At 49.2% G+C, this 13939-nt stretch overlaps 1 protein-coding gene across 1 annotated transcript in view; it reads left to right on the forward strand.

Annotated features, from left to right (window-relative positions):
* The window catches only part of MAST1 (microtubule associated serine/threonine kinase 1), a 696806-nt gene that overhangs the window by 621302 nt on the left and 61565 nt on the right, over positions 1–13939 (forward strand). The gene's annotated exons all lie outside the window — the stretch shown is intronic.

Here is a 13939-nt window from a genome sequence, read left to right on the forward strand (position 1 = left end):
GAATATACCCACTGGGCTAAAATGGATCTGGAGAATTTTGTAACAGTGCACCCACGCACCACTGGAGGCTTTGAGTGTCTCTGTACTCACTCCATATTGCCCTGGAAATGATGGAGCAGTGCCACATATAGTCAACACTAGTCAGTTCCTTTCTTTCTGTGCCTTCTGTTGTGGATCTGGAGCTCTGCTTCCCACTTTGTTCGTCTTCTGACATTTCTATATGAATCTTGGACAGTGCTCTAGAGAACGATGTCCACACAGAAAATGACAGAATTCAAGCTGCGCCACGAATGCAGGAAGCAGATATCTGATTGAGACATCTAGTTGCAGATCCTTTACCTTAGAATTTCCCCCAGGCGTCAATCTGGATCCGAAGATTTTTCTCGAGCAGTACCCCTGCATGCCACTGGGTGGCTTCAATCGGCTCTGTGTCCACTGTTGGTGTCATCCATTCCGGATGTGATGTAGGTCCTAAATAGGTGCCATCCCAGTGCTCTTACATAATTTATTTTCTTTCTGGGGCAGCCAGCACTGATTTGAAGAAAGAGCTACCCCTCAGTCACTTTTTGACTGGTCTTTTCTTGACTTTTGTCGAAGCTTTTTTTTTTTGAGTGTGCATCTAGGGATGAGACCGGGTTCATACCCCGTGGATCCTGCCATCGGCGATGTCCTTGAAGGAACCGCACCTTATGTGCCTTTGCTGTCTGGAGGACGACCACGATCTAAGTTGTGTTCCGAGAGTAGGGCCATGAATCTGAAGGCTTTGCAGTCCCTAAAGCTGATGGCAGCCCAGCGTTCGGCTCCACATAAGTCCCGATCTCGGTCACAAGGAAGGTCACGGAGCCCCTCCATCTTCTTCGTCCCACTCCAAGTCCTTGGGACGTTCAGGTAAGTTGAGGCATAAGAAGCCATCGAAGCTGAAATGTTCTTCGGCTTCACCTCCTCTGCCGGCCGAGGAGACAAGGGAACAAGTGCATCATCGAACAAGGTCTCCATTTGCAGAGTCTGCGTCTGGGCCAACTTCATTGTTCCCAGGATTTCTGGTAGCCAGAGTGACCCCTGCCCAGCTTAAAGAGTTTTATGAGGCCATGCACCTCATGTTTGGGCAGTCCGACTCCACTGGTGCGCCTTCGAGCACCGTGGAGTCGGAAGGGGCCACTTCAGGTTATATGCCGGTGGCTTCGGCTTTGGCTCTGAGGGATACATTCATATATTCGAATCACCACTGGTCATAACAATTCAACCGTCCGCGGTGCTGGTTCTGATGTTGACGCTCCAGGCACCGCCCTCATCCTCATTGCAGACTCCGACACGGAGCCCGATGGGCGTCTTGCGATACCGCCTCCAGTGCCAGCAGGGGCCTTGCCCCAAATGTCAGATCCTGAGTCTTATTACTATGGGCTAGGTTACAGTGAGGAAGGGGAGGGGACGCTGGACCATTTAGAATACTAGCTCCAAGACCCCGTGGACTGGTGTACGGACCTGGGTGCAGCCAGTGGACTGGATACCTCCATAGATACAGGCATGCTCTCTACCTACCGTGGCTATGGAGGAGGGAGCTTTATATTCAGTGGTGGTACAAAGAGCAGCCGAGGTCTTGGACCTTGAGCTGCCTTTGGTGGCAGTCAGGACTAACCTCCTGACAGAGGTGCTTCAGCTTGGAACGTCATCCTCTGAATCCCTGCTCCTCTTTAATGAAGCTCTTATGGCTATCCTTCTGGGTACTAGGCCCAAAACCAGCATAAGAGGCTCCTGTGAACAGGACTATTGCCCGCTGCCATTGCCCTGCATCGGGTGACCCAGGTTTCCTGACACAATACCCCACCTCTGAGAGCCAGGTTATCTAAGCCTCCACTTCCCAGGGCGTGTTCCCTTCCACACCCACGGATAGGGAATCCAAGAGGCTAGACACACTTAGAAAGAAGATACTTTCCTCAGCCAGCCTGACATTGCGATCGATAAACACGGCATGCCTTTTAGACTGTTATTCCCACACGCTGTGGGATACAGTTGCGCAAGTGCTGCCACAGGTCCCAGAGGAGGTCCAGGCTGTACCTTCCAAGCAGTTGCTGATCTGAGAGTCACAGAAAAGCTGCAGAAAAGTTCATGATCCGATGTGGACTGGACATGACAAACTCACTGGACAGAGCGGTTGCTTCAACAGTGGCCCTGAGGTGCCACGCCTGGTTGAGGATGTCTGGCTTTTCAGGGGATGTCCAAGCTAACCTTATGGTCATGTCCTTTGATGGCACCCATCTCTTCGGAGAGAAAGCAGACTCGGCGTTGTATCTCCTCAAGGATTGTCGTGCTACGGCTAGGCAGCCCCTTGCTCCCTTCAGTCTGCTTTCTGTTATTTTTGTGGCTACCGAAGGGGCATCAGGCCACATCCGTTCCCCTCCAGCTTCAGTGCCATGCATGCTGCCCGGCCTCTGTGTGGCCAGGGATGTGGGATCAACTGTCCTCACTGATCAGGGAGCCAGCAGTCTGGCCAGTCCACTGTCCCCGTTCTCCCTGCAGCTGCCTCCAAAGCTTCCATATTTGACACTTCTCCAACAGTGACCTGCCGGAGGCAGGATCTGCCATCACCTGATCCGCTGGCAGCGCATCGCATCAGACATGTGGGTTCTGCAGATAGTCCAAAGAGGCTACTCCCTCACCTTTGAGACTACCCCTTCATCCATGCCACTGTCCTACGATTGAATGATGGAGGAACACTTGGCACTTTCCTGAGAGGAAGTTACAGTCTCTTGGCCAAGGGAGCCATAGAGAGGGTTCCTGTCCCAGAAGTAGGTTGTGGTTGTTATTAATGCTCCTTTCTGGCGCCCTAAAAGGACAAGGGCTCCTAGATCTTCAGTCTCTCAATCTTTTTATCAAGTAGGAGAAGTTCAAAATGCTCACTCTGGCTCAGGTTCTATCTGCCCTGGACACAGGAGACTGGATGGTACTGTTGGACTTGCAGGACGCTTACTTTCATATTCCTGTCCTGCCTGTCCACAGATGTTACTTGCGGTTCACAGTAGGCATGAGTACTTTCAGTTCACTGTGCTGTCCTCTGGCCTTATCAGGGCCCCTCTGGTGTTCACCAATGTGATGGCGGTGGTCCCAGCTCATCTGCCCAGATCAGGGTTTCAGTCTTCCCCTAGCTTGATAATTGGCTTTTGAAGGTGGGCTTGCCCGAGGCTGTCGTCTCCCACCTCCAGACTACGGTAGACTGCCTGCATTCACTGGGGTTCACTTTAAACATGCCAAAATCACACCTGACTCCCTATCAGATGCTCCCTTTCATTGGAGCTGTTGTGAATACATTGCAGTTTTAGGCTTATCCTCCTGAGCAGCAAGTCCAGGATATTCAGGCTATGATATTGCTGTTTCAGCCTCTATTCAGGATTTCAGTGAGAATGATTCTGCTCCTGCTGGACCTCATGGCCTCCTAAATCTTGTTGATGACATGTGCCAGATGGCATATGCAAGCTCTGCAGTGTGACCTGAAGTTCCAGTAGATGTAGCATCAGAGGAATCTCTCTGATATGGTCCACATCACGTAGGGAACTGCGCAAGATCTGCAGTGGTGGCTAACGAACCGTGATTGGGCCAGAGGCAGATCCCTCTCCCTTCCCCAACCAGATCTGACAGTAGTGACATATGTGTCACTCCTGGGATGGGGCGGCCACCTGGGAGAGGTGGAGATCGGAGAAGTCTGGTCTCTAGCGGAGTCCGGACTCCACATCAGCCTGTTGGACTTCTGGGCAATCAGACTAGCATTGAAAGCATTGCTTCCCTCTTTCAAAGGGAAGGTAGTGCAGATGTTCACAGACAATACCACCGCCATGTGGTACTGCAAAAAGCAAAGCGGTGTGGGGTCGAGGACCCTTTGTCAAGAGGCTCTGTGCTTCTGGACGTGACTGGAACATTGGGCATTTCCTTGATTGTTCAACATCTGGTGGGCTCTCTGAACGTCAGAGTGGACAAACTCAGCTAACAGTGCTTGGTAGATCACAAAGAGACATTGGTTGGCACATGGTCTCTTTCAGCAGTGGGGAGAGCCTTGGTTAGATCTGTTCGCCTCTGCAGAGATTGCGCAATGTCAGCAGTGTTGTGTGTTGGAGTTTCCAAGGCAGCACTCAGTCTGCAAAGCTTTTCCTCTCAAGTGGAAATCAGGACTCCTGCACGCCTTTCCACCCATACCACTTCTGCCCAGAGTTCTCAAGAAGATTATGAACAACCAGGCCCAAGTAATCCTTGTGTGTCCGGACTGGGCACAAAGAGTCTGGTATCCCAAGCTATTAAGCATGTCCATCGATCCTCCAATCAGACTGCCCCTTTGGGGGGATCTGTCCAGTCTCCGCCTTCTTGCATGGAGATTGAGTGGTGGCAGTTGACAGCTTTTGACCTACCACCCAAAGTCTTTATCTTGGCAGTGAGGCGTCCCTCCAACAAAACGGTATGTGCCTGTTGTTAGAAGAGACTTGTGGCATGGTGCACAGACAGGCCTATTGACCATCTCTCTGCTCCTGTCTCTGAGTTCTTGTTGTTTATCTTTTCTCTGCCCAACAGGGTTCTACTATGGGCGCTCTAAAGGGTTATTTATCTGCTATCTCTGTGTTTTTGAGGTTGCATGATCAACCTTCTTTGTTTAAGTCTCCTATTGTTCATAGGTTCCTTAAGGGTCTTACCCATATATTTCCTGTATCTCCATTAATTATGCCACAATGAGATTTGAATCTGATTTTGACATTCCTGATGTGTGTTCCTTTTGAGCCTCTTCACATTTTGCCACAAATGGTCACACCCTTTCATGTAGGCCAGTTTATCACCTTACCTACTTTTTAGACACACTCACATCCTTCTGAGGAAGAAGAGAGACTCCACTGCCTGGACCCAAAAAGAGCATTGGCATTCTACCTTGATCATACATAAGAGTGCATAGTGGATGATGAACTCTGTTGGTTATGTGGGTGCGTAGAAAGGTCAGGCAGTGCCGAAGCAGACCATCTCCTTATGGGTCATACTATGCATTAAAATATGGCATACATTGGTTAAGCAGCAACTCCGTGAGGGTTTGTGTGCTCTTCTACCAGGGCTAAAGCTGTGATCACTGCATTAGCATGCAGAGTTATGATGCTTGACATCTGTCAGGTGGCAATGTGGGCGTCTCTGCACACGTCTATCAAAAACTACTGCCTAGACTGTGAGGTCCGAAGGGACGGTCATTTTGTCCGTTCGGTCCTGCAGGACTTTCTAGTATGATCTTAGTTTGCAGACCCACCTCGGGGTTGTATTGCTTGGATATCTACTCTAAGGTAAGGAATCTGCAACTAGATGTCAGATGGACAAGTTACTTATCTTCGGTAATTAATTATCTGGTAGAGACAAGATCTAGTTGCTGATTTCTTACCAACCCTCCCATCTTCCACACTCTGCAAACTGATTCCTAGGGACAGGGAATTCCTTTCAGGGGCTTAGTTTTTATGCATCAGTGGTCAGTGTTCTTTATGGCTCTGCACTTCTGGCGTGGAAAGTCGTGTAAACAAACTGACACCAGCATGCTGGGGTGGTGTCTACATAGGACCCACGGTGCCATAGCCGGCATGGACGACTCCAGTGACAGACGCAGAGCTGATCAACGCCACCTAATGGCACTCAAGGGTTCTGCTCGAGAAAAATCTCCAGATCCAGACCGACACCTGGGGGAAATTCTAAGGTAAAGAATCTGCAACTATATATTGTCTCTACCAGATAAGGCATTACCGAAGGTAAGTAACATGTCCTTCTGTACAGACATGCACGAAGTGTACCACTGGTGCCTAAGTTTCGGACACAACTCAAAGTTGTGTGAAATATGTGTCCAAAAGTACCCGAAGATGATTTAATGCCAATATTTGAAGTTCTATGTCTCTGAAGAGAGACAGAAGCTGCCGTCTTCATGCATGTCCTGCCACTGCTCCAAGTCATGGTCTTATTCCCAATCCCGGTCACTGGGCTGTTCCCATGCTCGCTGTACTTCCTGATCAAAATCCTCAGGTAAGTCAAAATGTAAGTACAAACATAAGAAAGCCAAGTGGGATTTGACACCAACTCGCCACTCTGACTCCAAAGAGAAGGCAGGAGGGCAACAAGATTCAAGTCACATTCTCTCAAGGTCCCTGGCCATAGAATTGATTCCTCAGTTTTGGTCCAGACGCATCCTAAGTTTCCCAGACCGTTGTTGACCCCACACCAGATCAACCCCTTCACAGAAGCCCTGATGCAAATCTTCAGTGTGCTTCTGGCTCTCTCTGATGCCCCTTTGGTCCCCACAGTAACACAGGGGCCTCCAGTCAGATTATCGGGTTTGATTCTTCCCTGATGCTGTCTGTTTTTCTTGAGACCTGTTACTGGGCCCATACACACTAGAGTACAGACTTATGTTCTGGCACTGATGTCCCCGCCGTCCTGTCACCGACACAGCTGATGTGGGACCCCAAACCAACACTGGCTTAAGCTCAACAATTGTTACACTGCAAAGCTACTGAAGCACAAGCAGTTGTCTTACAACCTGACTCTAACCAAGTGGCTCTTTCACATCATAGCTTTCATCAGAGGCTCCATTTTCTTCTTGGTTCCGATTCTGATCCCCCCAGAATGGAGCGCACATCAGACTACTGATAATGGTGAAGAGGGAGATGGCCTTCTTCCCACTCATTATACTGATGGTACCATATACCTTGATTTACAAAGCACCAGTTGGTTTGGTAACTCCCCTGAGACTGAGCTTGACTTACGACATGGGGCTACCAAAGGAGGAAAGTTACACATTTGTAGTGGGGATGGTTGAGAGTGCAGCAAAACTACTAGAATTACGAGTACCCTCCTTTGAGACTAAAATAATGTTTTCACAGACATTCTGCAGCTTGAGCCAGTGACACCTAAGCCCTTCTCCTAATTTAATGATGCCTTCATGGGTACTCTGACAGCTATCTGGTTGAAACCATGCTGTTGCCAGCTTGCCAGCCAGCAGGTGGTCAGAAGGGCTTAACCAGTGTTGGATTTTCTCAACTAGGGCAAGATGTAGTAAGGTTTTTTGCATTCGCAAACGGTGTGAATGCCCGTTTGCGAATGCAAAAAGCCAGTTCAGAATGTATGAAAGACATTCTGAATGCAATTTTAAGGAATCTCAAAAATAGCGATTCCTTAAAATTGCGACCCTGTTTAGAGAGTCGCAAATTGCGACCCTCTAAATAAGAAATCGCAAATAAGGATTCCTTATTTGCGATTTCTTAGCACATGTATAAAGCCATTCCTAAATGCGATTTGGACATTTAGGAATCGCTATTTACCACCAGGTTGAACCTGGTGGTAACCTTATGCAAAATTAAAAAATGCATTTAAAATGCATTTTTATAATGTACATGTAAAGCACACATGCCCTTTTGGCATGTGTGCACCTTACCTGTCCCAAAAAAAGATTTTGGGATGCAGCAGAGGGGGCCTTGGGCCCCCAGCACCCTGGGGTTTTGCATTTCCAAAATTGCGATTTCTGGTTAAGAAATCGCAATTTTGGAAATGCAAATAATTCGCAGATATGGGCCAACAGGCCCATAGGTGCGAATGGGGACAGATTCTCTATTTGCGATTCGGTGATAGCATTTGCGATTTTTAAGAAATCGCTATTACCGAATCGCAAAAATCATACATACCTTTTTGCATGTCTGAAATAGCGATTTCTTAAAAATAGCTATTTGAGAATCGCAAATCGTTTGTATGATACATCTGGCCCCTAGTGCCCTAGTTGGAGAGTCGTATTTTACAGGCCTTAACCTCTATAGTGAATCCAAATTAATTTCCAAACAACCTCCTGGATAGAGAGTCCAAAAGAATTAATGCAGTCTGTCTGTTCTGCGCTATACGCATAACCTTTGGGACCTGACAAGCAAAATGTTGCCAGTGATCCTGAGGACCTTTTTTGCCCCAGACAATTCATGATGGGCAGGTTCTGACACACTATAGCCCTCATTATGACAACGGTGGTATAGACCGCCTACCGCCGCAGCAATGGCCGTCACAATACCGTCGCCGCGGCTACCTGCCGTCCGACATATTATGACCATAGTAAGGATGGCAGAATTACGGCTGCAGCCATGGCGGCGGACGGCGGTAAGGTGGAGCTTCTGCCAGCAGCAGCGCCACGCCAGTAGACCGCCGCTGATGGTATCATGACCCATGATACGGCCTGGTGGTGTTGTGCTGGCAGATGCTGCTGCTGGCAGCAGCGCCCCGTCCCGTCTCCTGCCGGAGGACCCCCTGAAATCAGGTAAGACGGGTGCTCCAACAGGGGTGGGGGGTGGTGTGTGTGTGGGGGTGTGTGTGTGTATATTTGTGAGTGCGTGCATGCGGGTGTGTGGTGTGTGGAATGCGTGTGTGCATGTATTGTTGTGAGTGTGCGTGTATGTTGTGTTGTGTGAATGCGTGTGTGCATGTATGTATGTCAGTGTGTGTGTGAATGGATGTATGCATGTGTGGGTGAATGTGGGTATGAGTGTGTGTATGCATGTGTATGATTGTGCGTGAATGTGCCTGTATGTCGTGAGGGGGATCTGGAGTGGGAGGGGGGACTGGGGGGAAACCAGGGGAGGGGGAGAGGTGGGGAAGACCCCTATCAGTGACAGGGAATTGATTCCCTGTCACTGATAGTGCCTACCGCCATGTTTTTCGTGGTGGTAAGGAAGCCACGAAACCCATGGTGGTAGGCGGGGTCATAATCCCGCTGGTGGGACAGTGACACCCGCCTGGCTGTTACCACCGTGGCGGACAGGATGGTACATTGGCGGTTTAGCTTGAGCCAAACCGCCAATGTCATATTTTGGGGAAAGGTACCGCCGCCTGTTGGCAGTACTTTTCTCCAAAATACTGCCGTCCGCCAGGGTCGTAATGAGGCCCTATGTCATCACAGGTGCAGTTCTCATGGACTGCATTGGCGTAGCAGGTATGACTGGATAAGAACAACTGGATTTTCCAAACATGTCCAGGCGTCATTTATGGATATGCCCATTGATGGGTCTCCCCTCTTTCAGGGGAAGGTGGATCCAGCCTTGGAACAATATAAACATAACAAAGCTTCAGCACATTCCTTGAGACTGTTTATCCCTGCAAAGCAGTATCCTCTCCAGTTCTGAAACTTTAAGGGCTATTCCAGGAGGCTGGCATACAGACAGAGACAGGCTCAGACAGAAAACAGTCCAGTCCTTGGGGGGGCTGCAGACATGGAACTGGCAGACAGTGTGCAAGCCAACATGGGCATCAGTCCTCAAACTCCTCTTCCCCTCTTGTTACATCCAAGAAACTGCATTAGGGCCTGATTTAGATATTGGTGGACAGGTTACTCCGTCAGAACTATGATAGCTATCCTGTCTGTTGAAATCAAAATCCCATAGAATATAATAGGATTTAGATTTCAGCATACAGGATATCCTTCAACGTTGTGATGGAGTAACCTGTCTGCCTATATGTAAATCACACCTTTATTTGTTTCTCAGCGGTGCATGCCCAACCATTCAGGGGCAGGATCCATCACGTACTCCTAGGTTGTGATACATCATGTCCAGTATGGGTCTTCTAATATGTTCAAAAATTTAACATCCTGCCTTTTCCCTCCTCTCCACCCAGTATCCTTCCAACACCAGAACAAATTTCGGAAAAACATCTGTCCATTCTGCTACATGAGGTATGCTCATTGCTCCCCAAGGGTGCCATTGAGAGAACACCAAATTCAAAGAAAATCCAGACTTCTTATTCCTAATACTTCCATGTCCCAAAAAAGGATGAGTGCATTAGTTATATACTGGACCTTTGGCCCCTTAATCCTTCACTGCCGAAGAACAAATTCAAAATGCTCACATTCACTCAGATTATTTCTGCCCTGGACACAGGAAACTGAATGATGTCATTGGACTGGCAGGACAAGTATTTTCATGCACCTGCCCTGCAGTCTCACAGATGTTACCAGGGGTTCAGGGTGGGCCAGGAGCATTTTCAGTATGTAGTGATTTCATTCAGCCTCACACCCTTCAGGTGTTAATGAAGGTGATGGCAGTGGTCACTGGCCATCCTCAGAGGTTGGTACTTCCTGTATTCCCGTTACCTGATGAGTGGCTGCTGAAGGCGGGCTCACTGCAGTCAGTCGTGGACCATCTCCAGACAGTAGTGAAACACCTAACATTGTTGAGGTTTACCATAAATAAGCCGAAGTTCCACTAATTCCATCACAGTGGCTTCCAATCACTCGGGCTATCGTGGACACTGTGGAGTTCAAGATTTTTCTTCCAAAGCAACGAAACCATTTGAGCTATGACAGTGACATTTTAGACTCACTCCTTGATCCAAGTGAGTGTGGTTTGGAGGTCTCTTGACCTCTTAGCCTAGTGCAGCCTTGCTGTAAATTGGTTCCCTCTCTTTAATTTATGAAAGTATGGCAAATAGGAGCTGAGTGAACCTGTCTCAATTCTTGTCTCCCCTCATGATTGTTGAGTTCTTGTACGTTATGCCAGGTGGCGCATGCAAGCCCTGCTGTGGACAGCATCAAGGTTTTTCCAACACTGTTTGTGGTTCAGCCGATACAGTCAATGATTTTCAGTGGTGGCTGACCAATCACAAATTGTCTTGCAGCATTCCTCTCTCCCTCCTGCTCCCCACCCTTCCTACCACCCAAAGCTGATAGTGGTGACAGATTCATTGCTACTAGGTTGGGGGTTTCCTTGGGGGAGGTGGAGATCAGAGGTCTATGGCCTACAGTAGAGGCCCAGCTCCACATCAGCCTATTGGAGGTATGAGCCTCTCACCTGGCATTGAAGGCTTTCTCGCAGTCCATCAGACAGAGGCTGGTAGTCCATCAGACAGAGGCTGGTGCAGGTTCTCACAGGCAATACCACTGTCATGTGATACTGCAACAAGCAGGGCAGTGTGAGGTCTTGGGTCTCTGAAGGTGGCTGGAAGGCCAAGCATATTCCGGGTCACCAACCACCTTGTGGGGCACCTAAATACCAGATTAGAAGAACAAAGCAGATGTTATTGGGCAAATCACAAGTGGTGCCTACATCAGGCGGTAGCACAAGGCATCTTTAACCAGCGAGAAGAGCCTTTGCTAGCTCTTTTTGCCACTGTTGAAAATGCAGAGTGTCATTACTTATTAGAAAAAGCATTCCACGTGGGATGGAACAAGGGACTCCTGTATGCCTTCCTGTCATTCCCTCGTCCACCTTGAGCTCTGAAGAAGATCAAGAAGAATAGTTCTAAGTCTTCCTGCAGGCTCTGGATTGAGCCAGGAGAGTTTGGTATCCAGAACTTCTGAGTATGGACATCTGTCCACCGATCAGACTCTTATCTGAGATTTTCCTCCTGGTGTGGCAGGGATTTCATCCAAAAAGGCTGGCTTCAAATCCTGCAGCGCCTATCACCAACCAATGTCAGTGAAGGATTCACACCTTGTATGCCTTTCGTGCCTCGAGTGTGACCACAAGTCGTGTGCCACACCATGAACCTGAAGGCCTTAAGGGAGCGATCTATCACACTCCTGGGGCCTAGGCATGCCACGCCACAACATTCGAGGTCCCGGTCGAGAGGAAGGCCCTGTGAGCAGTCACGGAGTCCGAGATCCTCATCTCACTTCACATCATTGGGCCACTCTCGTAAGTCCTGCCATAAGAAGAAAAAGAAGCCGAAGAGATGTTTGACTTCACCTCGTCCATTGGGTGACAAGGGAGCGTCATGCATCAAGGACTGGCAGCGAGGTAGAGCCTGCGCCAGGGTCGACTCTGTGCCTCCCTGATTTTCCGGGAGCCAGAGCAACTCCCGCTCAACTTAAAGAATCCTATGAGGCCATTTGCCTCATTTTTGGGAAGACAACTCCTCTGGACCTCTGGACTCCTTTGGACCCAGTTGAATCAGCAGACGCCCCTTCTGGTTCTGGGGTTCTGGCCTAGGCTCCAGTCGGGCCCGAGAATCATTTTCTGGATCTGGACTGGCACCACCTCATATTTCCCTGATACTGGTCCCGATGCTGACCCTCCCAGCGTCGCCCCCATTCTAATCCCTGACTCCAATACGGAGCTGAAGGGGTGTTTTCTGCACCACCTGGAGCCATAAGTTCCAGGTCGGAGCTTGAGCCCTATACCTATAGGCTAGGACTCTGGGGTCTGTGAGAGGGGTTACTGGACCCTGAAGAATACAGCTCTTCATAGACCCACAACATGGACTGGTGTGAGGAACTGGGTGAAGCCAGTGGACTAGATGCTTAGCCAGATACTGTTATGCTTTCTCCCCTTACCGTGGCTATTGAGGAAGGATCGTCATTTGCAGTGATGGTGCAGAGGGTGTCAAAGGTACTCAAACTTCAGTTTCTCTCGGTGTCAATCAAAACTAGGGCCATATTTATACTTTTTGACGCAAAACTGCGCTAACGCAGTTTTGCGTAATTTTTTTTAACGCGGGCTAACCCATTCCAACGCGCCAGCCGGGCGTCATATTTATGGAATTACGCTAGCCGGCGCTGCTGCCTGGTGAGCGTCAAAAAAAATTACGCGAACCGGGCAGCGCTGGCGTAGGGAATGATGGGGGTTGTGCGTCAAAAAATGGTGCAAGTCAGGTTAGAGTCAAAAATGTTGACGCTAACCTGACTCGCGTCATTTTATGACGCACAACCACCATGGAAATTACTCCTGTCTTAGCAAAGAAAGGAGTCATGCCCCACTGCCCAATGGCCATGCCCAGGGGACTTCTGTCCCCTGGGCATGGCCATTGGGCACAGTGGCATGTAGGGGGGCCCAAGTTAGGCCCCCCTATTCCACTTAAAAATGTTTTAAAAAATACTTACCTCTATTTACCTGTACTTACCTGAGATGGGTCCCCCCCATCCATGGGTGTCCTCCAGGGGTGGGCGAGGGTGGCAGGGGGTGTCCCTGGGGGCATAGGAGGGCACCTCTGGGCTCCTTCCGAGCCCACAGATCCCTTAACACCTGCCCTGACCAGGCGTTAAAAAATGACGCAAATGCGGCTGCGCGTCATTTTTTAAGGCCAGCCCCCTCCCGTGCGTCATTTTTGCATGGGAGATTAAATAAGGCGCAAAGGCCTTAGAGTCATTTAATGGAAACGCCTACCCTGCATCTCATTAACGCAAGGTAGGTGTCCACGCTAAAAAATGACGCAAACTCCAAGAATTTTGACGCTAGACGGGTCTAGCGTCAAAGTATAAATATGGAGTTGGCTTTGCGTCGGATTTGCGTCAAAAAAATTGACGCAAATCCTGCGCAAACAGAGTATAAATATGCCCCCTAATGTCTTGATGGAGGTGTTGCAACTGGGAGTCTCTTCCTCAGAATTGCTATTCCAGTTCAACTAAGCCCTCACTGACATCCTACTGGTGAAATGTTTCAAACCAAGAATAGGGGCTTCTGTGAATAGGACCATTGCCTGCCACCACCTCCCTGCTCCATGGGACCCAAACTTCCTCATCCAACACCCTATTCCAGAGAGCTTGGTGGTCCAAGTCTCTCCCTCTCACGTAAATCCTGGTGCATTGCCTACCGTACCTCCAGACAGGTAATCCAAGAGGCTGGACACTTTGAGGGAAAACATGTTTTTTTCCACCAGCCTGGCAATGTAGTCCGTGAACACTGCTCCCCTTTTGGCCCAGTATTCCCACAAACCGCGATTGGGTCAGTGGCTGACCACTGTCGCTTCCCCAACCTGATCTCACTGTAGTGACAGATGGGTCACTTCTTGGATGGGGTGGCCATCTGACAGAGGTGGAGATCAGAGGACTTTGGTCTCCGGAGGAATCCTGACTCCTCATCAACTTGCTGGTGTTTTGACCGATCCTACTGGCATTAAAAGCCTTTCTGCCCTCCATCAAGGAAAGGCTAGTGCAGGTGTTCACGGACAATACCACCGCCATGTGGTACTGCAAAAA

The sequence above is a fragment of the Pleurodeles waltl genome, chromosome 4_2, assembly GCF_031143425.1.
Source record: "Pleurodeles waltl isolate 20211129_DDA chromosome 4_2, aPleWal1.hap1.20221129, whole genome shotgun sequence".
NCBI classification, from domain to species: Eukaryota; Metazoa; Chordata; class Amphibia; order Caudata; family Salamandridae; genus Pleurodeles; species Pleurodeles waltl.